The 23,193-nt window shown below is 45.2% G+C and overlaps 1 protein-coding gene and 1 long non-coding RNA gene across 10 annotated transcripts in view; one reads left to right on the forward strand and one right to left on the reverse strand.

Moving 5' to 3' along the window:
• LOC138753576 (uncharacterized) overlaps positions 1–12,712 on the reverse strand; it is a 58,098-nt gene extending 45,386 nt beyond the window's left edge. For both annotated transcript variants that reach the window (XR_011351269.1, XR_011351268.1), the window contains exons 1-2: positions 9,382–12,712; positions 4,251–4,302 (exon numbers count right to left, since the gene is read on the reverse strand). This is a non-coding gene — a long non-coding RNA (uncharacterized lncRNA). The remainder of the gene's footprint in view (positions 1–4,250; positions 4,303–9,381) is intronic.
• Positions 1–23,193, forward strand: part of LOC138753571 (neuronal PAS domain-containing protein 3) — a 1,142,342-nt gene that overhangs the window by 363,334 nt on the left and 755,815 nt on the right. The window contains exon 1 of one of the 8 annotated variants that reach the window (XM_069916745.1): positions 8,573–8,633. The exons of the other annotated variants lie outside the window; for them this stretch is intronic. The gene's annotated coding sequence lies outside the window, so the exon portion shown is untranslated. Of the gene's footprint in view, positions 1–8,572; positions 8,634–23,193 lie in introns of those variants that run through there. 8 annotated transcript variants of the gene reach the window in all.

Genomic DNA, 23,193 nt, shown 5'->3' on the forward strand with positions numbered 1-23,193 from the left:
TGCAAACTCCTGTAGTCCCTTGAGGTTGCCCAGGCGTGTGAACTCTCTGATTGCAGTGACATTCGTAGCGGCATGTTTTTGCTCCTTCGGGCATTATGGTATGGCCCAGGAACTGCATGGACTCTTTCCTAAACTGGTACATGGCCGGATTGATCGTTAGCCTGGTCGGGCAGTCGGAAGAAGAGGGTATGCAGATGAGACTTGTGTTGTGCCCGGTCTCTGCTGGTGACAAGGATGTCGTCCAGGTAAATGAATACAAAATTCAAATCCCTGCCCACTGAGTCCATAAGGTCTGGGCAGCGTTCTTGAGCCCGAACGGCATGTGTAGGAACTCAAACAAGCTGAAGGGGGTGATGATGGCCGTTTTGGGTATGACCTCAGGGTGCACCAGGATTTGGTGATACCCGCGCACTTTGGAGAATACCCTCGCACCATGCAGGTTGGCCGTAAAGTCCTGGATGTGAGGGATCGGGTAACGGTCAGGTACCATCGTGTCATTAAGCCATTGATAATATCCGCAGGGGCACCAGCCGCCGGAGGCTTTCGGGACCAGGTGAAGTGGTGAGGCCCAAGGACTATCGGAGCGTCGAATGATCCCCAGCTCCTGCAGATGCAAGCACTCTTCCTTCGCTATCTGGAGCTTATCCGGCGGGAACCGACGTATCTTGGCATGGACCGGCAGGCCTTGGGTGGGGATGTAATGAAACACCCCGTGGCATGGTGAGGCGGCGGAGAACTACGGCTTGAGGAGGGATGGGAACTCGTCCAGGATATGCTGAAACTCGTCCTTGGGCATGCTGACCATGGCAATCTGTGGTTGCTGTGTGCAGGAGGCGTTGAGGCGAACGGATTGGAAGGTACAGGCATCTACCAGTTACCTACTTCGAATGTCGACTCGGAGTCTGTGAGCGAGGAGGAAGTCGAAACCTAGGATGGCGGTTGGAAGGGACAAAACGGTGAGCCTCCATGAGAACTTCCACTGGCCGATCTGGAAGTGGGCGGTCTTGTGTCCATACGTCCGGATCTTTGTCGAATTGGCTGCACGGAGGCCAGTTCCGGGACTCAATGGCCGTGGCCGGGATGATGCTGATTTGGGCCCCGGTGTCGACGAGGAAGTGTCGGCCGCTGACTGAATCCAACAAGTAGAGAAGGCTGTGTTCTTGGCCAGCCGCCACAGCCATTAACAGCGGCTGGCCTGCTCGTTTTCCTGGAACGAGCAGGGCTGACTACACTTCCGAGCCTTCGCTCCCCAGCACTGGTGGAAGAAGCAGAGGCCTGAAGTCGATTACTTGCTTCTCGCTATGCTCTTTGAGGTCCCTGCAGGGGCTGGGTGTTCCACTGCAGCGATAGAGGAAGGCTTGGCGTGGTCATGCCTGTGTCTCGTAATCTGTTGGACTGCTGAGCCCTCCGGGAATCGTTCGAGCCATAGCTCCTGAGCCTTTTGAGCGACATTCCTAGGGTCGACAAAGCTCTCCTGGGACAGTAACGGTCGAATGTCTTCAGGCAGATGGTCGAGGAAGATGCGCTCGAAGCGTGAGCAGTTGGTGTGATTGCCCATGAGCACGAACATCTCGTCCATCAACTCGATTGGAGTTCTGTCCCCTAAGGCTTCGAGGTGCAGCATCCGAGTGGCACGCTGGCACCTGGTGAAGCCGAGGGAGCTGGTGAGCACCTGCTTGATGGTCCCGTACTTATCTTCCGCGGGTGGGTGCTAAACGAGGTGCAGCATTCATTTGGCAGTGGCCTGATCCAGGGTGGCGACCACATGGTAAAATTTGGTCGAATCCGATGAAATCTGGCGGAGGCAAAACTGAGCCTCTGCGTGGTTGAACCAGATCTCCGGCTCCTGAACCCAGAAGTCAGGAAGCTTGATGGCTATAGTGTTGATCGATGGGTCGTTCATGTTGGGTTCAAAGACGTTTGAACCTGTCGGGGTCACCAATTATAGCGGCGGCTACACTACTAACTGAAGGATCGCACAACCAGACAGGTTGAGTTCAGTGAGCAAAAACTGATTTATTGCAGGCTGCCTGGCTGGTCTTATACTCCCAGCCCGGACCTGGCTGAGAACCGCGCTGGGGGGCCCCGACATCACCGGGGCATCACGTGGGTCCCCAAACGCGGGCTTCTAAGCCCGGTGCCGAGGTCGGGAGGAAACCCCCGACGGCGCCATTTTGTCTGGCTGTCCTGCCGTGTGCATGACAAGCGGGGCCGGTTCGCCTGCCTAATAGCATACCGCCGCATATAGTTCAATAATATACTGTGGTGATGAGCTCTTTCAAGATCCAACAGAATGTCTTGGGTCACTAGACATGCTTTTGTCTGCCAACCTTTTCAGTTCACTGCCTGCATAATCACAACTAGTACAAAGGCAAGTAAGAAATCACTCAGATCACTGTTCAGATGGCTGAGTGCAAAACCTCTTGTTTGAAGTCTTTTGTGAAAGCACAGCAGGAACCTCAAATGAAGTGAAGGACATTCACTATCACAAGTAATGTCCTTAATAATCTTGTTAGGCTAGTCTTTCTCCATATGAGACCAATGGAACATTATTGGCTTATAGACTGCAGTAAATAATTTAGTTTCCAATATGCAGGCTGGCTGACAGTAAATTAAAATGACATGAAAAAGGCTAGTTCAATAAAGTAGCTAACCAATCAAATTTAATTGACAGAGACGAGGTTATAGAAAGTATGGGTTACAATTCAACCATGTTATCACAGAGTTTTATAAATGCATATGAATCAAAATTCCCCAGCATTTTTTTTTATTATTATGCTTTCAAGATGGCAATGTTGAAATCGCAGCAAGAGATTGCTGATTTTTTAATTTCACGAGCAGAGGTAATGATTCTTATTGCTTCATTAGTAAAACCTAACATATCTACCTTTTGCTAAAACGTGTTACCATTAGATGAAACTTTTTATTGTTTGTTCTCCATGTGGTTCCATAGCTATATTGTACTTCACATCAAAATTATATCTGTTTTCCACATTTCTGAGACATCCAAGTTGAACAGTGTCGTTTTTCAATACATTGATAGTCTCACTGACAACTTCTGGATAGCAAGTTCAAGAGCTTAATTAGTATAACATGTTGGCCTTTTGCTTCTGAAATCTTGGTTTTAATGCAGCTAAAACTAATGGGTTGATGCTTCTTTCTGTTTTTGCCCTTCATGAGCAGTATTTGAACTGACTATTCTTATTTAGAATTAACATGTGATTCTGATACACAGTTATCCCACAGCTATCACTTAAGTCCTGCCCAATACTTTCTGGTGCAAGTTTAATGGTGGAAACCTGGGCTGACAGCAATTTTTCATCAGTCTTTGGAGTTCCATGATCCAAGATGTCTGCGCCCATGGTCGTCAGCCAGATGTTGAGGGTTGCATGGACTGAAGAAGTGACAAATTAGTGTAGGGTGCCAGAGCTGGAGTCCCTCTCTTACCCTCTCTCATATTTTTCCTTTCCTTCAGCTCCCCTCCCCCTATTTCTTCTCAGCCTTTTTTCTTTTATCTCCTATATCCAACAAGGACTTCTTACCTGTTAGTCTGTGCTCCTCCCTCTGTCCCTTCCTCTCTCCCCCTCCACACACCTTTTTATTCAGGTGCCTGCCCTCTATTTTTGCTCAAACCTTGACGAAAGACTCAGGCCTGAAATGTTGGTTACTCTTTACTTCCTATTAATGCTGCCTGACCTGCACAGTCATAAATGATGGTTGTGTAACCCTGCCAAGTAAATAAATATATGGTATTCAAGAATTGACAATTCATTAGGATAACATAAAATGAAAGATTTCCTTTTGCATTGCCTCAAAGTAAATCCCAAATCATGTCACAGTCAGTACTTCTGTAGTTTATCTAATATAGGTAGTATAGCAGTCAATCTGTGCATAGTAAGTTCCCATAACCACATTATCTCTTTTAGTTATATTGATTGAGAATAGTTCACCAGTACACTGATAGTAATCCTCTTACTCATGGACAAAATAGTGCTAGTAATTTTCCAGTTTCTCTTGCGAGAGCAGGCTGGATCTTGATTTAATGTCTCATTGGAAAATTGACATCTTGGACAATTTCAGTGATTCCTCATAAATGACACTGAACATTGCTCTCAACATCATAATTACTTTATTGCCATATTGTATAACCCTTATGTAATGCATCCTATGAATGTTCAAGCTTTTATTGTAATTGCAATTAACAAAATATCCTAGATGGTGTGACTGGGTGATATGATCTGAATTTGTACCTCCATTGTCGAATGAAATTTTGAATAAGTTCTGACTTTTTTTCTTTAGAATCTGTCGCAAAAAAATAGAAAGCATTGTGTAAAATCAATCCTCTCTTCCAGATAATAATTCAAAATGACCCTGGATATTCATGATGTCCTTTCACAGTAAGAAAAACTCCTTTAGAAAATAATTTAAAAAAAGGTTACATTTTATTGATAGGCCAGTGTGGCAGACCGAGCGACCTCACAGCTGGACAGGCAGAATTGCCGCGCTGAGTGGCCATCACAGAAGAGCTCCCTTCTTTGCCTAGGAGAAGCCCGTGTTTGCAGACCCTCATGGGTTGATGGAGCGCGTTACTTCCCTGCTGGCATGTTGCCAGAGAGACAAAGACTCTGCAGCATGCTAACTTCACTCCCCTTTGTGAGGTGCACTGACTTCTCTCCCCTTTGTGAGGGACGCAATTATTAAAATTTAAAAAAACAGTTGGGAGTTGACTCTTGTCTGGTAAGCTGTGTTTCTTGAGCTCTGCAGTTAGTACCACTAAATTGGAGACCCCGATGGGTGCTCAACATCTTTTGAGCCCCAACAGTGAAACTAGTGAGAAATGGATGCCACTACTGTGTTGCACATCCATGGTTCCAGCAGGCTGAGGCTCAGTTCCACATTAGGAACATAACAAATTAAGCCACCAAATTCTGGCATTAGATGATCCCCTCCCCCCCACGGAGATGGATCAATACTGTGCTTTTAAGGCACACCTCCTCATGACTTTCGGCATGTCTGATCTGGAAAGAGGCACACGCTTACTCCACCTTGATGATTTGGGGGACAAAAGGCCATCAGAACTGATGAATGAAATGCTTGCATTAGCAGACGGCCATTTCAACTGCTTAATGTTCAAGGCAGCCTTCTTAGAATGGCTCTCTTGTGACATTGCCCTGCTGTTCTCTTCTGCTAACTTCTCCAAACTAAGGAAAGTGGCAAGGGAGGCAGACAGACTTCACACGGTACTGCAGCCTCCCATTGCAAATTTCAACAGGTCACCTTAGACAGTCAAATAAATGCAGCCGCCAGTTTTACGGCACTCCATAAGCTACCAAGGAAGTATAAGCAATTAGAGAACAGTGAGTGGTGTTTCTACCACAGAAAGTGGGGCAGGAATGTGCGCTGCTGTGTGCCACCGTGCAGTTACATGGTTGACTCCCAGGGAAATGACCCCACCATTGATGGCCTCAGCTGTTGGTGTCCAGACCAGCCTGTTGTATGCCACTGATCAGCGCATGGAATACAAACTGCTAGTCGACACTGGAGCTCAGCTTAGTATCTTCCCATCATCCTCTTACGAGCGGGAATCTCGAGTGCCTCAAGCCGACTTGCGTGCCACCAATGGCACTATGATTAGCACTTATGATACCAAGTTGATACACCTGGTGTTAGGCGACCACCTTACTGTTGGACTTTCACACTAGTGGCCATAGGACAGCTCATTTTTGAAGTGAACTTTCATTTCCACGCATGCCCACTTTTCTCAGGTCATTGGCTGGCGACACTGCTACGTGTGCAAACACTCGCTACCGATGATTTTGCGAACATATTCGCAGAGTTTCCTGAACTACTTACACCAAATTTCCATTTAGTTTCTCCATGTCATGGAGTTCAGCACTACATAACCACCTCACTTACATTCCAAGGCACGCAGACTTCCCCCTGACCAGCTACTACAGGCCAAAAAAAAAGAGTTCAAAACTATGGAAGAACTAGGCATCATCTGAAGATCCGATAGTCCTTGCACTCGATTATGGTGCCCAAAGCATCTGGCGGCCTAAGACCTTGCAAAAATTACCGATGCCTCAGCGGCGCAACTGTGCAGGATAGGTATCCAATACCACACGTTCAAGATTTTGCCACCAACCTCCATGGCAAATGTATCTTCTCAAATGTAGACTTAGTAAAAGGTTATCACCAAATCTATGTCCACCTGGAGGACATCCCTAAAATGGCCATTATTACTCCATTTGGACTATTTGAGTTTCTGAGGATACCTTTCAGCCTTAAGAATGCGGCTCTGACGTTCCAATGTTTAATGGATGCTGTCACAAAAGGTTTGCCTTTCCTTTTCATCTTCCTCGATGACATCTTAGAGGCCAGCGAGTCAACATAAGAGCACAGACAACACCTGCAACAATTGTTCCAGAGGTTTTGGGATTTCGGCCTTTCTATCAACCTTGCGAAGTGTGCATTTGCTAAACACACAATTGACTTTTTGGGACCACAGGATTTTGAACGCAGGCACAACTCCGGTTCCAGGCAAAGTATTAGCCATTCGGGCCTTCCCAAAGCCCATTACAGTTAAAGGGGTAGAAGAATTCCTGAGAATGGTTAACTTTTATAACAGGTTCATCCCTGCAGCTGCCAGGATCATGAAGCCCTTGTTCCACATCCTCACCGGCAAACCTAAAAAACTGCTCTGGACTACAAAGGCCACAGAAGAATTTGATAAAGCTAAAGAGGCACTTTCAAAGGTAACCATGTTGGCCCATCCCCCATATGCACACCCTGGTTGCACTACTGTCAGATGCATCAGACATCGCCATGGGGGTGGTCCTAGAACAGAAAATCAGTGGTCACTGGCAACTCCTGGTGTTTTTCCACTGCCACCTATGCCCACCCAAATTAAAGTGCAGCATTTTGGACCGGGAGCTGTTAACGCTTTATCTAGCCATCAAATATTTCAGATATTTTCTCAAGGGCAGGCATTTTACTGTATTTACTGACCATAAGCCTCTAACGTTTGCCCTTGCCAAGATTACAGATCCTTGGTCGGCGCATCAACAGAAGCATCTAGCCTATAATTTCTGAATTTACCTCTGATGTGCAGCATTTATCCTATAAAGACAATGTTGTAGCTGATGCCTTGTCCAGGACAGAAATCAATGCGATTACAGGAGGGCTGGATCTCTGGGCTCTCGCAATAGCTCAACCAGGAGCTACAAGCTTTCCGTACAGCTATTATGGACCTGCTCTTACCCGACATTCCATTGGACCCCAATCAGATGAACATACTTTGGATACTTCAACTGGCCACCCACAACCAATCATCCCACCGCCTTGGGAGAGGAAACTTTTTGACCACATTCACGACCTGTTCAATCCATCTGTCCACACAGCTTGGCTTAAGGAAGCAGGTCACTCACTGGGCATGAACGTGCCTCTCCTGCCAGGCAGCTAAGGTCCAACAGCACACCCGAGTACCGCTTCAAAAATTTCCACCTATGACTCAAAGGTTTCAGCATGTATACATAGACATTGTGGGCCCGCAGCTTGTGTCCAGAGGTCAATGGTATATACTAACAATGGTTGACAGTTTTACCCGCTGGCCGGAAACTACACCAATGATGGACATTATGGGTGAAATGTGTGCTCGGACTTTTCTCTCGACCTGGGTTGCTTGATTCTGAGTACTAGTCCATCTAACCTCTGACAGGGAAACTCCGTTTACTTGAACCTCATGGGAAAACCTGGCAAGACTTTGGCGTTCCATCCACAGGCTAATGTGCTAGTGGAATGTTTCCACCGGCATCTGAAACAAGCCTTGCGGGCAAGACTTAACGGGCCTCAGGAGGCAGATGAGTTATCATGGGTACTGTTGGGTATTAGAACAGCACCTAAGGATGACCTGGAGACCTCTTCAGCAGAATTAGTTTACGGTGCTCCACTCCTAGTACTGGCAGACATCACTCATTATCCAAAGATAGATCCTTGGTTACAGAGGAATTACAAGAACTAAGAAACAAGATGGGTTCCCTGACTCTGGTTCCAACAACTTGTTATGGATCACCACCTATACACGTTCTTGCTGCTCTCAACCCTACTTCTTACGTCTTTGTTCAATGTCTAACCCATGCTACACTCCTGCAGCAACCTTACGAGGGTCTTTATAAAGTGCTGCAGCACAATGTATCAACGGTGCTATTGGACATTGGTAGTCGACCAGAACTTTTTACATGAGACAGACTGAAGCCTGCAGACATGAATATTGCTGAACCTGTGCATGTCCCACCTCCCAAGCACTGGGGACCCCCTCCTAAAATACACAAAGTTGTGAAATTTCAGCCATGCAATGATTCTGGTGGGGGGGAGGGTGATGTGGCGGATTGAATGGCCACACAGCTGGACAGGCAGAATTGCTGCACCTAGTGGCTGGCACAGAATGGTGTGGGCTCCCCTTCTTTGCCCAGGAGAAGCCTGCATTTGCAGACCTGTGTGGGTTGACGAAGTGCATTGCTTCCATGCTGGCATGTTGCCAGAGAGACGATGACTAAAGCGTGCTGACATCACTCTCTTTGTGAGGCGCGTAATAGTTTAAAATAAAAAAATAGTTGGGAGCTGACTCTTCTCTGGTAAGCTGTGTTTCTTGAGCTCTGCAGTTAGTACCACTAAAGTCAGGATCTTTTTGGAGGGTCTACAATGTTTTTAATAACTGCTTTGTAATTGGCATATACAATGAGTTTTTAAGTTGAGAAATATTAATTAGTAGGACTCTTTTAGATGTTTGATATTTAATTTATACAGTGATACTTCTTTAATGTTCATTTGATAATTTGATAAGGGCAGCATTAGCTCAGTCACCTCGTGCATTATGACATTATAATCGCTGCCCCAGGCGCGCGCTGAGCAGGAGACTTGAGGCAGGGAGAAAACCCTGACAGCACCATCTTCCCATGGCTACCCCACCATGTGGCATTACACACAGGGCCGGTTCGCCATGAGAGAGTGAGCCACCACACAACCCCCCCAACCGACGTTTGAGCATGGCTGTCTTCACCGGCCGTGATAGGTCTAAGTGCGCCACCTTCAAATGGTCCGTGGTGAAAAGTTCCTCTTTACCCCCTATGTCCAAAGTGAAAGTCCTGCTGGACCGCTGGAGGACCTCGTATGGACCTTCATACGGGCATTGTAAAGGTGCTGTATGTGGGCCACGCCGAACAAATACGAATTCCACCGAGTCCAGCTCTTTGGGACGAAGTGTCGGCCGGACGACATGACGCGAGGGAGGCAGGGGGGCTAGCGAGGATAGTTTCTTATGGAGATCTGCCAAAAGGTTCGCGTGCTCGGATGTGACATTAGGCTCTGGGTCAATGAACTCACCGGGCAGCGAGAGCAGCGCGCTATAGACCAGTTCCGCAGAAGTCGCCAGTAGGGCCTTCTTGGGTGCTGTTCTGATGCAGAAGAGGATCCAGAGCAGTTCGTCTGCCCAGCCTGGGCTGGTGAGGCGAGCCATGAGGGTGGATTTCATATGATGATGAAACCTCTCCACCAAACCATTTGCTTGCAGGTGGTAGGCTGTGGTGTGGTGGAATTAAACTCCCAGGAGGTTCGCCAGCTGAGCCCAGAGCGCGGAGTGGTGAACTGGGCGCCCCTGTCACTTGCAATGTGCGCTGGGACTCTGAACCTAGTGATCCAATTACTGACTAGGTTCTGCGGAAGCCTCTTAGATGGGAACGGCCTCCAGCCATCTCGTAGTCCGATCGACTATTGTGAGAGGTAGCACGCTTCTCTAGACACTGGCCTACGACATCAACATTGATGTGCTGAAATCTCTGCACCACCAGGTCTAATTGCTAAATTGGGGCTTGCGTGTGCCGGTAGACCTTGGAGGCCTGGCACCTGGTGCAGTTCCTCGCCATCTCGGCCACCTCCTTTTTGAGCCTGTGGCACACAAACCACTCTGCCAACATTCATACCGAAGTTTTCACCGAGGGGTGGGCTAGGTTGTGGACTAAGCTGAAAACCCTCGACCTCCACTACGGTGGGACTACCGGGCACGGCAAGCTGGTGGAGACGTCGCAGAGCAGCATGTCTGGGCTGTTGGGCAACTGAATGTCCTGGAACTCGAGGCCAGAGATGGCAGTCCGGAGAGCCTGCATCTCTGTGTCCAGCTTCTGGGCCTGTGCCAACTGTGTAGTCAAGGCCGGGGGAAAGAGAGTTGATCGCTGGACAAAAGAGTGCATCCGCCACGATGTTGTCTTTGCCTGCCCTGTGCCGGATGTCGGTGGAGTACTCCAGCACGTTGGAGAGGTGGTGTTGCTGGCAAGCTGACCATGGATCTTTGGCCATCGCGAGTGCCTGTGTGAGGGGCTTGTAGTCCGTGAACACTGTGAAGGGCCTGCCCTCCAGAAAGTATTGAATGTGCCGGATGGCCAGGTACAGCATCAGGAGCTCCCGGTCGAAATTGCTGTACTTGAGCTCTGGCGGGCACAGCTGTTTGCTAAATATGGCCAGCAGGTGTTACTGTCTGTTGAGCCACTGCTTGAGTATGGCCCCTACCGCCGTGGCTGAGGCATCCACCAAAAGCACCGTGTGTGCCTCCGGGCGTGGGTGCACCAATAGAGTTGTGTTGGCGAGGGCCTCCTTTGTTGCGGAAAAAGTGGTCTCTACCTCCTCCGACCAGGTCAGGACTTTCTCCTTTGTGGCAATCATTGCGAACAGCAGTCACTTGGTGCGGGCAGTGCCGGGGACGAACCGATGATTAAAAATTCACCAACCCCACGAACTCCTTGAGAGTGGTTGGCTTGGGGAACTGCTGGACAGCCGCGACTTTCTCTGGCGCCAGGGCAACACCTGCTGCCGAGGTGGTGTGCCCCAGTAACTGCAGCGCCTACTTGCCAAACTGGCACTTGGTCACTTTGACTGAGAGGCCAAACTCCGCCAGTCGAGCAAACTGGGTACAGAGGTGGGCCTTGTGCTCTTCACAGTTGCGCTATCGCCCAGGTAAATAAACACAAAGTTCAAGTTCCTACCCACTCTGTCCATGAGGCGCTGAAAAGTCTGGGCCGCATTCTTGAGGCCGAAAGGCATATGTAGGAATTCAAAGAGGCCAAAGGGGGTGATGATCGCTGTCTTGCCGATGTCCTCGGAGTGGACCGGGATCTGATGATATCCCTGCACCAGATCGACCTTGGAGAAGACTTGAGCGCCATGGAGATTGGCCGAGAAGTCTTGAATGCGTGGAACTGGGTATCTGTCCGGTGTGGTCACGTCGTTCAAACACCGGTAATCGCCGCAGGGTCTCCAGCACCCGGAGGATTTTGGGACCATGTTGAGACGCCCAGGCGCTGTCTGAGCGATAGACGATCCCCAACTCCTGCAGCTGGGAAAACTCCTTTTTTGCCAGCTGCAGCTTCTCGGATGGAAGTCATCTGGGCTTGGCGTGCAGCGGGGGGTCCTGCATGGAGATATGGTGGTATACCACGTGCTGGGGTAAGGTGTTGCTGAATTGTGGTTGAAGGATGGCGGAGAAGTCATGGAGTATGTTTGAATACTCATCCCTGGAAATGGCGATGGCTGCGATCTCGGGCCTACCAGTGTTCGTGTCATCCAGGCGCACCGAATGGAAGGTGCGAGCATTGACTAGCCTCTTGCCCTTCATGTCGACCAACAGTTCATGTGCCCTCAGGAAGTCGGCCCCTAACAACGCAGTACCCACTGAGGCTAGCACAAACTTCCAGCAGAATTTCTCTTTCCCAAACTGGATCTGCACCCTGCGGGTACCGTTGGCTGCCCGCAGTATGGGACCACAAGATCGGGAGCGTGTCTCGAGGGCGGTGGGGGACAGGATGCTCAGCTCTGCTCCTATGTCCACCAGGAAACGTCGGCCGGTGGACTTGTTGGTAACGTGAAGGAGGCGGTCCACGTGGCCAGCAGTCGCAGCCATCAATGGTGGCTGGCTGGGTCGTTTCCCCTGGTAGTCACATGTTTTTCAGAACTTATGAGCTTGTGCTCCCAGCGCTGATGGTAAAAGCACCAGGTGGAAAGTGCTTCTCCAGCTTGTGCTTGGGGGAGTGATGCGGCCGGCTGGCTCTTGGTCGCGCAACCTGACTAAGGGCTGCTTCATTCTTCCCCTTGGTGCGCCAGAGGGTGTCCGCTCGGGCTGTGACTTGGCATGGATCCGTGAACTCCTCATCCGCCAGGAGTAATTGGATGTCCCCAGGCATCTGCTTGAGGAAGATCTGACGGAATAGGAAACAAGGTTTGTGATCTTCCGCCAGTGCTAGCATCTCGTCCATGAGGGCCAATGGTGTGTGTTTCCCAGGCCTGTCGAGGTGCAGGAGCCTGGAGACACGCTGCTGAGGGGAGAGTTCGAAAGTGCAAAGAAGCAGGTTCTTGATGGCAGGATATTTACCCTTGGCTGGTGGGTTGTGTATTAGATCATCCACCCTGCTGCCTTCTCTTCGACCAGCCCGCTCACGACATGCTAGAATATCGTGGCATCTGCTGAAATGTACCTCAGTTGAAACTGCGCCTCTGCCTGCCTGAACGACGTACGCAGGCGATAAGTCCAGAAGGGGGGCAATTTGATGGCAACGGCATTGATTTCTGCCAGATCCACGTTCTTGAGACCAGAGAGGTGTCTGGGCTCAACGGGGTCACCAATGTAGTGCTGGACACAGCCAAGAAAGACTCAGCCACCACATTGAAAGTCGTTAATGACAGTTTTTATTCAAATTCAGCACACGCCCTTATAAGGGCAGCTTGAGCTCAGTCACCTCGTACATTGTGACATCATAATCACTGCCCCAGGTGTGCACTGGGCAGGAGACTTGAGGCAGGGAGAAAACCCTGACAGCGCCATTTTCCTACGTGGTGTTACACACGGGGCCGGTTCGCCATGAGAGAGTGCGCCACCTCAAGTTTAAAATTATTAATGTTGATGACTGTTGTGATAATGTGCATTATCATTGGGAACAATTGAAAGGAAGTTCAAATATAATTATGACTTTGTGCTTATTAGGATACTATGCAGTAAGCTATAATGGAGATTCTAGTTTCTTTCCGTAGCACCTTAACTCTCTCGGGCAAGGGAGTATTTAACTCTGGCTAGTTTGAAGAGATTGTAGCAGGTGCAGTCATTTTAATTACTCTTGATATTACCTTATGGATGGTATGTGTCAGGTAGTTTGTCATTGTGAGATGTTGCTGTGATTATGTTCCCCTCTCTGATTGATCACTGGTTACCCAGACTTTTTTGAAGTTATAGGACTTCAATAATCGTTTCAATGGGAGTTGATAAATTTGGGAGTGGGAGGTTGCTGGGGCAGGATATTGCCAAATGGATAATGACATGGATATTTGGAAATTGTATGACTTGTTAATTAATTATAGTTCAAACAGTGCTGCTTTCTGCTTGTGACTGAGAAGTTGGACAATCACTGTTGTCCAAATTTGCTGCTACCAAGGGTTAATCCCATTATGATACCAAATAAACTTTCCTGGATTTATGACAATGTTTTCATTTTCCCTTCAACTGTAGAATAAGAGCTTAGATCCTCTACGCTAAAACTTTTCCATTTGCTAATTAAAGTCAAATTTTTCCAACCAGACAAAAGAATTTTAAGAAATAAAGCATGTAAATTAGAAGTGCAATCTTTGATATTCATACAAAATTCCATTTAGCATTTCTATTCTGATGGAAGATTTAATGTTCTGATTGTGAAATAATTCTGAGAATGGCCCCATTTGCATTTTCCTGACATGGATCATCAGAATAAACGCTTGAAACTGTAAACACTGCACAAGTATCTTTGTGCAACTGCTTTCTTTAATAATATTAACATGATTTTCCACATTATAAATGCTGTTCTGCCAGATTAAATATTAAACGTGTGACGGCGAACAAAATTCAATACGTACATGGCTGCATAGACTTCTGTAAGCTTTTTTCACAGTGTTAACAAGACAAAAGAACTAGTCATTGACTTCAGGAAGAAAAAATCAGACTTTTTCCACTGTTCACATTAATATGGCTAAGATGAAGATGGTAAGCACATTTCATTTCCAAGGAGTAAGTGACCTGTCCTGGACCAACAATGTTGACATTACAGCTGAAAAGGTGCACCAATGCCTCTACTCTCTCATGAGCCTGGGAAAATTTAGCATGTTCCCAATCCGGAGAAGTGTGAGGTGGTACATTTTGTAAAGACAAACTCCAAAGCAGAGTACAAAGTTAATGGCAGGATTCTTGGTAGTGGACAGGACTGAGGAAGTGGACAGGAGTGAGATAGATCAGCTAGTTGAATGGTGTCACAACAATCTTTCACTTAACGTTAGCAAAACTAAGGAATTGGTTGTGGACCAGGATGGGGAAATTAGGAGAACAGGAACCAATCCTCATCAATGGGTCAGCATGGAAAGGGCTGAGAACTTCAAATTCCTGGTGCTCAACATCTCTGAAGATCTGACTGGGGCCTTCAACCCTTCAAGGTCATCTACAAGAGGGGTGTCTTAAGAAAGCAGTCTCTATCCTCAAGGACCACCACCACCCAGGCCCTGCCCTCTTCTCACTGCTTTCTATCAGAAAGGAGGCGTAGAGTGAACACCGAGCAGTACCGAAACAGCTTCTTCCCCTCTGCCATCAGATTTCTGAATGGACAATGAACCACAGGCACTTTCTCTTCTTTTGCTCTAATTTATTTATAATGTTAAATGTAATTTATAGCAATATATGCACCTCTAATGCTACTGTAAAATAATGTATTTCATGACAGTAACGAGAATAGTAGCAGAAGATTGGAGGGTGGCAAATATTGTCTCCTTGTTCAAAAAAAGGTAGTAGGGAAAGTCCAAGTAATTATAGATCAGTGAGCCTTATGTCTGTGGTGGGCAAGATGTTAGAAAGGATTCAGAGATAGGATCTATGGACATTTTAAGAATCATGGTGTGATCAGGGACAGTCAACATGGCTTTGTGAAGCGCAGATCATGTCTCACAAGCCTGATAGAGTTCTTTGAGGTTCACTAGACATATTGATGAAGGTAGTGTGGTGGATGTGGTCTACATGGATTTTAGACATATGATAAGGTTGCACATGGTAGGCTTATTCAGAAAATCAAAAAACATGGGATCCACATAAGCTTGGCCATGTGGATTCAGAATTGGCTTGCCTGTAGAAAGCAAAAGGTTGTGGTGGAGGGAGTACATTCAGATTGGAGGGTTGAGTCTAGTGGAGACCCTCAAGGATCAGTTCTGCTATTAACAATGTGGATGAGGGAATATAAAAGGGTGAGTTGGCAAGTTTTTAGATGACACAAAGGTTGGAGATGTTGTGGATAGTGTAGAGGATTGTAGAATACTGCAGAGGGATATTGATAGGATGCAGAGCAGGGCTGAGAAGTGGCAGATGGAGTTCAATCCGGAGAAGTGTGAGGTGGTACATTTTGTAAAGACAAACTCCAAGGCAGAGTACAAAGTTAATGGCAGGATTCTTGGTAGTGTGGAAGACTAGAGGGATCAGGAATCTTTGTTTACATTTCCCTGAAAGTTGCCTCACAGGTAGACAGGTAGTTAAGAAAACTCATGGAATGTTATCTTTCATAAGTCAAGGGACTGAGTTTAAGAGCTGTGAGGAAATGATGTAGCTCTACAAAACTCAGGTTAGACCACACTTAGAGTACTGTGTCCAGTTCTGGTCACCTCATTATAGGAAAGATGTGGAAGCATTGGAAAGGGTGCAGAGGAGATTTAGCAGGATGATACCTAGTTTAGAGAGTATGCATTATGAGCAGAGATTAAGGGAGCTAGGGCTTTACTTTTTAGAGAGAAGGAGGATGAGAGAAGACATGATAGAGGTATACAAGATATTGAGGAATAGAGTGGACAGCCAACGCCTCCTTCCCAGGGCCCAACTACTCAACATGGCTTTAAGTTAATGGGTGGAAAGTTCAAGGGTGAGGAAGGTTTTTTTTACCAGGACAGTTGTTGGTGCATGGAATGCTCCTCCTGAATCAGTGGTGGAGGCAGTTCATTGGTGAATTTCAAGAGACAACCATATGGATGAATTTAAAGTGGAGGTTTATGTCGAAGTCAGGGTCTAAAGGTTGGCATATCATTGTGGGCCGAAGGGCCTATACTGCAATGCACTGTTCTATGTACTCTCTGAAGTGCGTTTTATTCTCCTAAACTTAGAATGTATGTTTAGCACGCAAATCAAACCTTTTCTTGCATTTCTCAGCATGTGACAATAAATGTTAACTTAAAATAGTCTAACCGCCATTCTCAACTTTTTTTTGGCTATGGACCCTTTGGAACGTTCAAAGTATGGGCCCCCTTCCATATGAAGCAGTAATTTAGTTGGTTTCTTCTGCACTTCTCCCTTACCGACCTTAAAAAAAAATAACTGTACTTTGATTGTATTTATCATACTTTGATGAAAGGATCAAGCCAGAAACATTGTTTTTTTTACCTTTGGTACATTTGTCCTGCTGAGTTTCTCCAGCATTTTGTATTTTTACTTCAACTACAGCATCTACAGATTTTTGTGATTTACTACATAAAAAAACTGTTCTGATTTCACCCTTAAATGAGCTATGGCCGCTGGGGGTGGGGTGGGGGCTGCATGGCCTCTGTTAAGAATGACTTGACATGAGTCAAATGGTTATCTATTCCATGACTAAAGGGATGTATATTCTGCCTAAAGGTTCAAGGATGTATGGAAGAGAAATACAAAGGTCATAACCCAGAACATGAAACATTTTACAGTAGATACTATTCTAACAAGAAAATAATGTAAACTTTGTCACTATTTAGTTATGCAAGCAAGTGGATTATTGCAGAAAATATTAAATTGCTAAAGTTAAAAATATTGTTTCAACAATTTGGCAAGGAAATGTGGCAAGGTGTCCAAAATAGGAAGGTTAGCTTAATTGCATTTTGCATCTATCGGATCAGATGCACAGACCTATAGTTTAACCGTTCTTCTAAATGATGATGGTCCAGAAATCATTCCACATGTAAAATGTATATTGTACAACACTGTGAAAGATAGCAGGACCATTTTTTGTTTGAGGAAATGAGGAATATTCCAAAATGCACAACTTGTACACAACATAGACAAGACGAAAGAGATGATCTTGAACTTTAGGAGGACCAGAAAAGACCACTACACATCAATTCTATGGTCCTTGGATTCACTTAACAAGTGGCCTATTGGGGAGATACAATATCTCTGGATTTATCAGGAAGATGTAACAGTGACTACATTTCCTGAGAAGACTGGCCCTTTGAAAATGGGCAAGGGTGAAATTATTACCGGAAACAAGGAGATGGCAGAGGAATTTAACAAATACTTTGCAACTGTCTTCACCAAGGAGGATATAGGTTATAGTCAGTTAGGGGGTAGTGGTCATGCGGTACCAAGAGACTTGGGGAACTTTACTGGGAAGGTAGGGGATCTAATGGATATCCGGATCCAGAAGCAGGAGGTTATGAGTAAATTGTTGGGACTGAGGGCTGATAAATCCCCAGGGCCTGATGGGCTGCATCCTAGGGTGCTTAAAGAGGTGGCTATGGAAATTGTGGAGGCACTGGTCGACATTTTCCAAAGTTCCATAGATTCCGGGGAGGTCCCTGAGGATTGGAGAGTGGCTGATGTGGTGCCGCTTTTTAAGAAAGGAGGGAGGGAGAAAACAGGAAATTATAGACCGGTTAGCCTGACATCAGTGGTGGGGAAGATATTGGAGTCCATCATAAAAGGAGAAATAGCAGAACACTTAGTCAGTAATAATAGTATAAGGGCTAGTCAGCATGGATTCCTTAAGGGTAAGTCATGCTTGACTAACCTTCTGGAATTTTTTGAGGATGTGACAAAGAGGGTGGACTCAGGAGAGCCAGTGGATGTGGTGTATTTGGACTTCCAGAAGGCCTTTGATAAGGTACCGCACGGGAGTCTTGTGGGCAAGATCAGGGAGCATGGTATTGGAGGAAAGGTGCTGACATGGATAGGAAATTGGTTAAGAGATAGGAAACAAAGGGTTGGAGTGAATGGCTCTTTTTCAGAATGGAAGGATGTGACGAGTGGAGTGCCTCAGGGATCGGTGTTGGGTCCTCAGTTGTTTGTAGTTTATGTTGATGATTTGGATGAGGGGATTGTGAATAACATGAGCAAATTTGCAGATGACACTAAACTGGGTGGCGGTGTGGGGTGTGAGGAGGATGTAAGGAAAATGCAGAGGGACTTGGACAGGCTGGAGTAGTGGGCGGCTAAATGGAAGATGAATTTCAATGTGAACAAATGTGAGGTTATTCATTTTGGGGGAAGTAATAGGAAAGCTGAGTATTATTTAAATGGAGACAAGCTAGGGAGTGGGGAAGTGCAAATGGATCTGGGTGTACTTGTTCACCGGTCACTGAAGGCTAGCATGCAGGTTCAGAAAGCTGTGAAGAAGGCAAATGGAATGTTGGCTTTCATAAAGAGGGGATTGGAGTATAGGAACAGAGACGCCCTTCTGCAGTTATACAGGGCCCTGGTGAGACCCCACCTGGAGTATTGCGTCCAGTTCTGGTCTCCAAACTTGAGGAAGGACATACTAGCTATAGAGGGTGTGCAGCACAGATTTACAAGGTTAGTTCCAGGGATGGCAGGGTTGTCATATGCAGCAAGGCTAGAAAAACTGGACTTGTATCCATTGGAGTTTAGAAGGATGAGGGGGGACATGATTGAGGTATACAAAATCATCAGGGGGATAGACAAGGTGAAGTCTGATTACTTGTTCCCAATGATGGGGGAGACGAGGACTAGAGGGCATAGTTTAAGAATACAGGGTAGGCCCTTTAAGACGGAGATGAGAAAACATTTTTTTACCCAGAGAAGTGTGAATCTGTGGAATGCTCTGCCACAGAGGGTGGTAGAGGCGGATTCGCTGACTATGTTCAAAAGAGAGTTAGATAAGACTCTTGTGGGTAATGGAGTTAAGGGTTATGGGGATAAGGCTGGAAAGGGGTACTGATGGTAATGATCAGCCATGATCTAAAATGGCGGTGCTGGCCCGACGGGCCAAATGGCCTACTCCAGCTCCTATTGTCTATTGTCTATTGTCTATTGACTGAAGCGGTCAAGGCTACTGGCTGCCATTGTGTCAACCTCCTATAGCAGTTCTATCCAGAGTATCCTGCCTGGCTGGGATCACAATTTGGTAAGGTTACTATAGAGGATTAGATTGGAGGTTAATATACAGGACCATAAGAATGACAGAGAGGATCACTAGGGTCTCCATCCTCCCCCTCCTCCACCCCACCCATTGATATGATCTACTGGGATCAATGTCTGAAGAAGGTGCTCAAAATCGTTAAGGACCCCTACTACTCCACATACACCATTTTTCATCTACTCTCATCAGGAAAGCGATACAGGAGTATCAGAGCCACCACAACCAGACTGAGGAACAGCTTCTTTCTGCGGGCAGTGAGAATGCTGAATGATTAAAGAATCAGTTCATCCGAGACTCTCATATTTATGAAACAACATTTATTTATGTATTTACTTTTATATATGTGCAGTATATTTGTTCTGTGCATGTATTGTTTGTTTGAATGTGTGTTATGTCTGGTTGTTTTGCGTTGAGGACCGGAGAAAGCTGTTACGTCAGGTTGTTCCTGTGCTATTGAATGATATAGGTCATAATTTAAATTATGATAGATCAGCCATGATCGTATTGAATGGCGGAGCAGGCTCGATGGGCCATTTTTGGCCTACTCCTGTTCCTACTTCCTATGTTCCTATAAACTTGAATGTAAACCATGTGCTACATGCACTAAGTTGTGAATCCTGCAGTTACTAATCCCAAAGTAGCACAAGAAGTTTCAACTTTGCTGTACAATTTCCCAAAGCTAGATGATGTGTAATGAAATATATATTTGGGGGAAAATTGGTAAAATTAGAGTAGGTTACATACATACACACATTTTAAAACAGATCTTATTTGAAATACTGAAAAATTCATATTCAGTGGACTTTACAGAAATTATGGGGAATGCTGTACATATTTCACAAGTAGGTGCTAATTGAAATGATGTCATTAAAGCAACAAGGAGGAAACACTCTGGCTGTTAAAAAGCTCTTTGCAAGAATTTTGACGGAGTGCACAGATACGTCACTCCTGGGTTTTGTTTACCAAAAGGCAACAACTTGATCAAGAAGACTAACTCCTATTCTTTGCTGGAGAAGGTCAGGGGTTTTGCAAGTGAGAGAGTCACATGGGCTTTCTAGCAGTCTCAGTTGGAGAGAGAGAGAGAGGGAGAGGGGGAGGGAGAGAGAGAGAGAGAGAGATGAAACAAACTCTCTCAGCTAGTGTGTGTGACACTGAAAGCAGCTGAACAGTGCAAGCCAAAAAGCTTGTTGGAATTGAATAAAATTTCCAGAGCTGCAGATGGCTGGAAGTGCTATCTGCCTGATGTTTCTCTTGGAATAAGAGAACAGAAAGGAACTCTGTGATAGTCTGAAAGAAAGAGGTTATCATCTGGAGAACCCTGATGGGACAAGTTTCATCAACAAGACATTGAGGTGAAAACAAATCTCGATCTGCAAACCTCCAAAGAACCTTGCTGAGCGGTAAACATTTACCTTACGAGCACCAAAGCCTGGTGAACTTTATACATGTTAAATTCTGTGCACAGTATAAGAATTGCCTGCAGCCAGAGAACTTGGAAGAATGAGAAATGAGATTGAACTGTGAACCAAATAACTTTCCTTAAATTTACACACACATTACATACACGTGCGCTTAGAATTAGAGCGGGGTTAAGTTAATAGAGGTAAGTTAAAGTTTGATTCTGTTTTCATGTTTAAAGATAATTAAAAACAACTTTTGTTTAAGTAACCATTGGTCGTGGTGAATATCAATTGCTTCTGGGTTTTGGGGCCCTTTGGGCTTGTGACAGATCAATATGTGCACCATTCTTTTCGGTTAGATCATGTGCAGGCAGATATGATTAGTTTAAATTGGAATAATCTGCATAAATATTGTGAGCTGAAGGGCCTGTTCCCTGTTCTGTCTGTGAATTGTCAAAAATTATTGCAGTCCAGGAGTGGGATCCAGATCTTCTAAAGATGGTCTATTATATGATTCTTCATAATTGCTTCATAAATAAGGAGAAAGTTATGATGGAGTTAATCAAGAAAACCTGCAGATGCTGGGATTGAGTAGAATACACAAACCTGCTGGAGAAACGTAGCAGGCCACACAGTATTCATCGGAAATAAAGAGTAACCAACATTTCATAAAGTTATGATCATGGATAGTAAATGAAGTTCTTTAGTCATGCCAATTCTTCTAGATGCTTCCTTTTTGGAGTAATGCCTCATCTTGGAGGTATTACAAAGCACACTGCCTTAATCTTCTGGTCCATTTTTGTACATGTTGTGACAGTCATCCACAATGTGGATGTCCACAATGTCCACAATGTGGACACCAAAAATTAGGTCTGACGTGTACCAGCATGTACCAGATTTGAGTAGAGCACAGAAATGAGTCATGAAAGGCAGTGTTTAAATGTATTGCTGAACATAATAGAAAACACAATTGACAAAAAAAAACAGTTTAATCTAGGAATTCCTGGAGAATCAGCATTAGGTGGCTGTTGAATTTCAAAACTTTTTGGATTGTGGTGAAGCCTCAATTTGCTCCCCATTCAATAATTTTCAGCATTTTGTAAAGTTAATCTACCCTTATTACTACTGTAGGATATTAATATTGAAAGGTTTTATTCATTCCCTTGATCCATTTGTGAACATCAGACATTATGGATATTGTATCAAAGGGAATAAAGGGCAATGTTATCATTTAAATATGGGCTTGGATAAAGTTGACTTCTAAATGGAATTTTTGCATTATTTCTATGTCATATAAAAGTAATATTGATATTATTACATGAATAAGAAACCAATGCTGAAATGTAGAAGTTCACGTGCAGTTAATCTGATTGATCAGCTCTCAGCTTCTCTTGACTAAAGTGCTCTTTTCCCAGTTTCATATCGATGCTGGAGCCAAATCCCAAGAGAGGAAATGGAAATTCTGTTCAGTGATGCCAAAAGTACATTAGGTAGAGAAACTATAGAAACAAATTGCACTGGTCACATTAAGTGAAATGTTGCAAAACATGGATTAATAAAATTCAATACTGTTTTATGAATTCACATAAGCTAGCCCTAATTTTTTGTAGTTGAACAAGGAAAGTTTGCAGATACTGTGATTGTAGTATATTGCACAAAAGTGATGGAGATATAAATGCTGCGAAACCGACTGAGTTTCTCCACCACTTTTGTTCATAGCCCTAATATTTTCTGTCCAGGAAATTTTAATCATGAATATTTTGCATAGACCTATCATATAAATAGGAGCAGAATTTTACACACAATTTCTGAGATTTCGATTCGTCAGCATTGAAGAAACTCACCAAAAAGCTAATGGTCTGGGTCATGCATCCACAATGAGTTAATGACACCTTTATCCTATGGCAGGTTTCTGTGCCTGGTGTCTATCATAAACTGAGCTAGATAGTCACTAAAGACAAGGATTATCTCCTCCAGCCATGTCTGCTCACTCTAGTTCAGCCTCCTGTTGTGCTGTAGAATACAATTTAAATTGTAGCCATTGTAAGCTTAGTTGATATTGGTATCATAGTCCTAAAGTTGAGATTCTACTTGGATTGCTCTGAAGGTGCCTCACAATGGAGAGGGCCCATGCTGCTTCTGTTTCATGTTGCATAGCCTGAACATAAAGAGAGCACACCCAATGTTTGCTGTGCAGCAGCAGGACAGAAAATAGTTGGAGCAGAAGGGGAAAGAAGATATCACCATGTTGCAACATGGAATAAAACTCTGAGGTTCACTTGAGGATTCTGTTTTGCTCATTCTGGAACATAAGAACATAAGGAATAGGAACAGGGGTGGGCATCCTGACTTGTCAAGCCTGCTCCACCATTCAATATGATCATGTCTGCTAAAGCCATAGACTCAGATCCACAACCACTCATTTCCCGTAAACATTAATTCCTCTACTATTCAAAAAATTATCTGTGTCTTAATGCATTTAATGAGACTGCCTCTCTTGCTTCGTTGAGCACAGATTCACTGTTCTTTGGGAGAAGTAGATCCTAATCTCAATCTTAACTCTTTGACTACCAACAAGT

The sequence above is a fragment of the Narcine bancroftii genome, chromosome 2, assembly GCF_036971445.1.
Source record: "Narcine bancroftii isolate sNarBan1 chromosome 2, sNarBan1.hap1, whole genome shotgun sequence".
NCBI lineage: Eukaryota > Metazoa > Chordata > Chondrichthyes > Torpediniformes > Narcinidae > Narcine > Narcine bancroftii.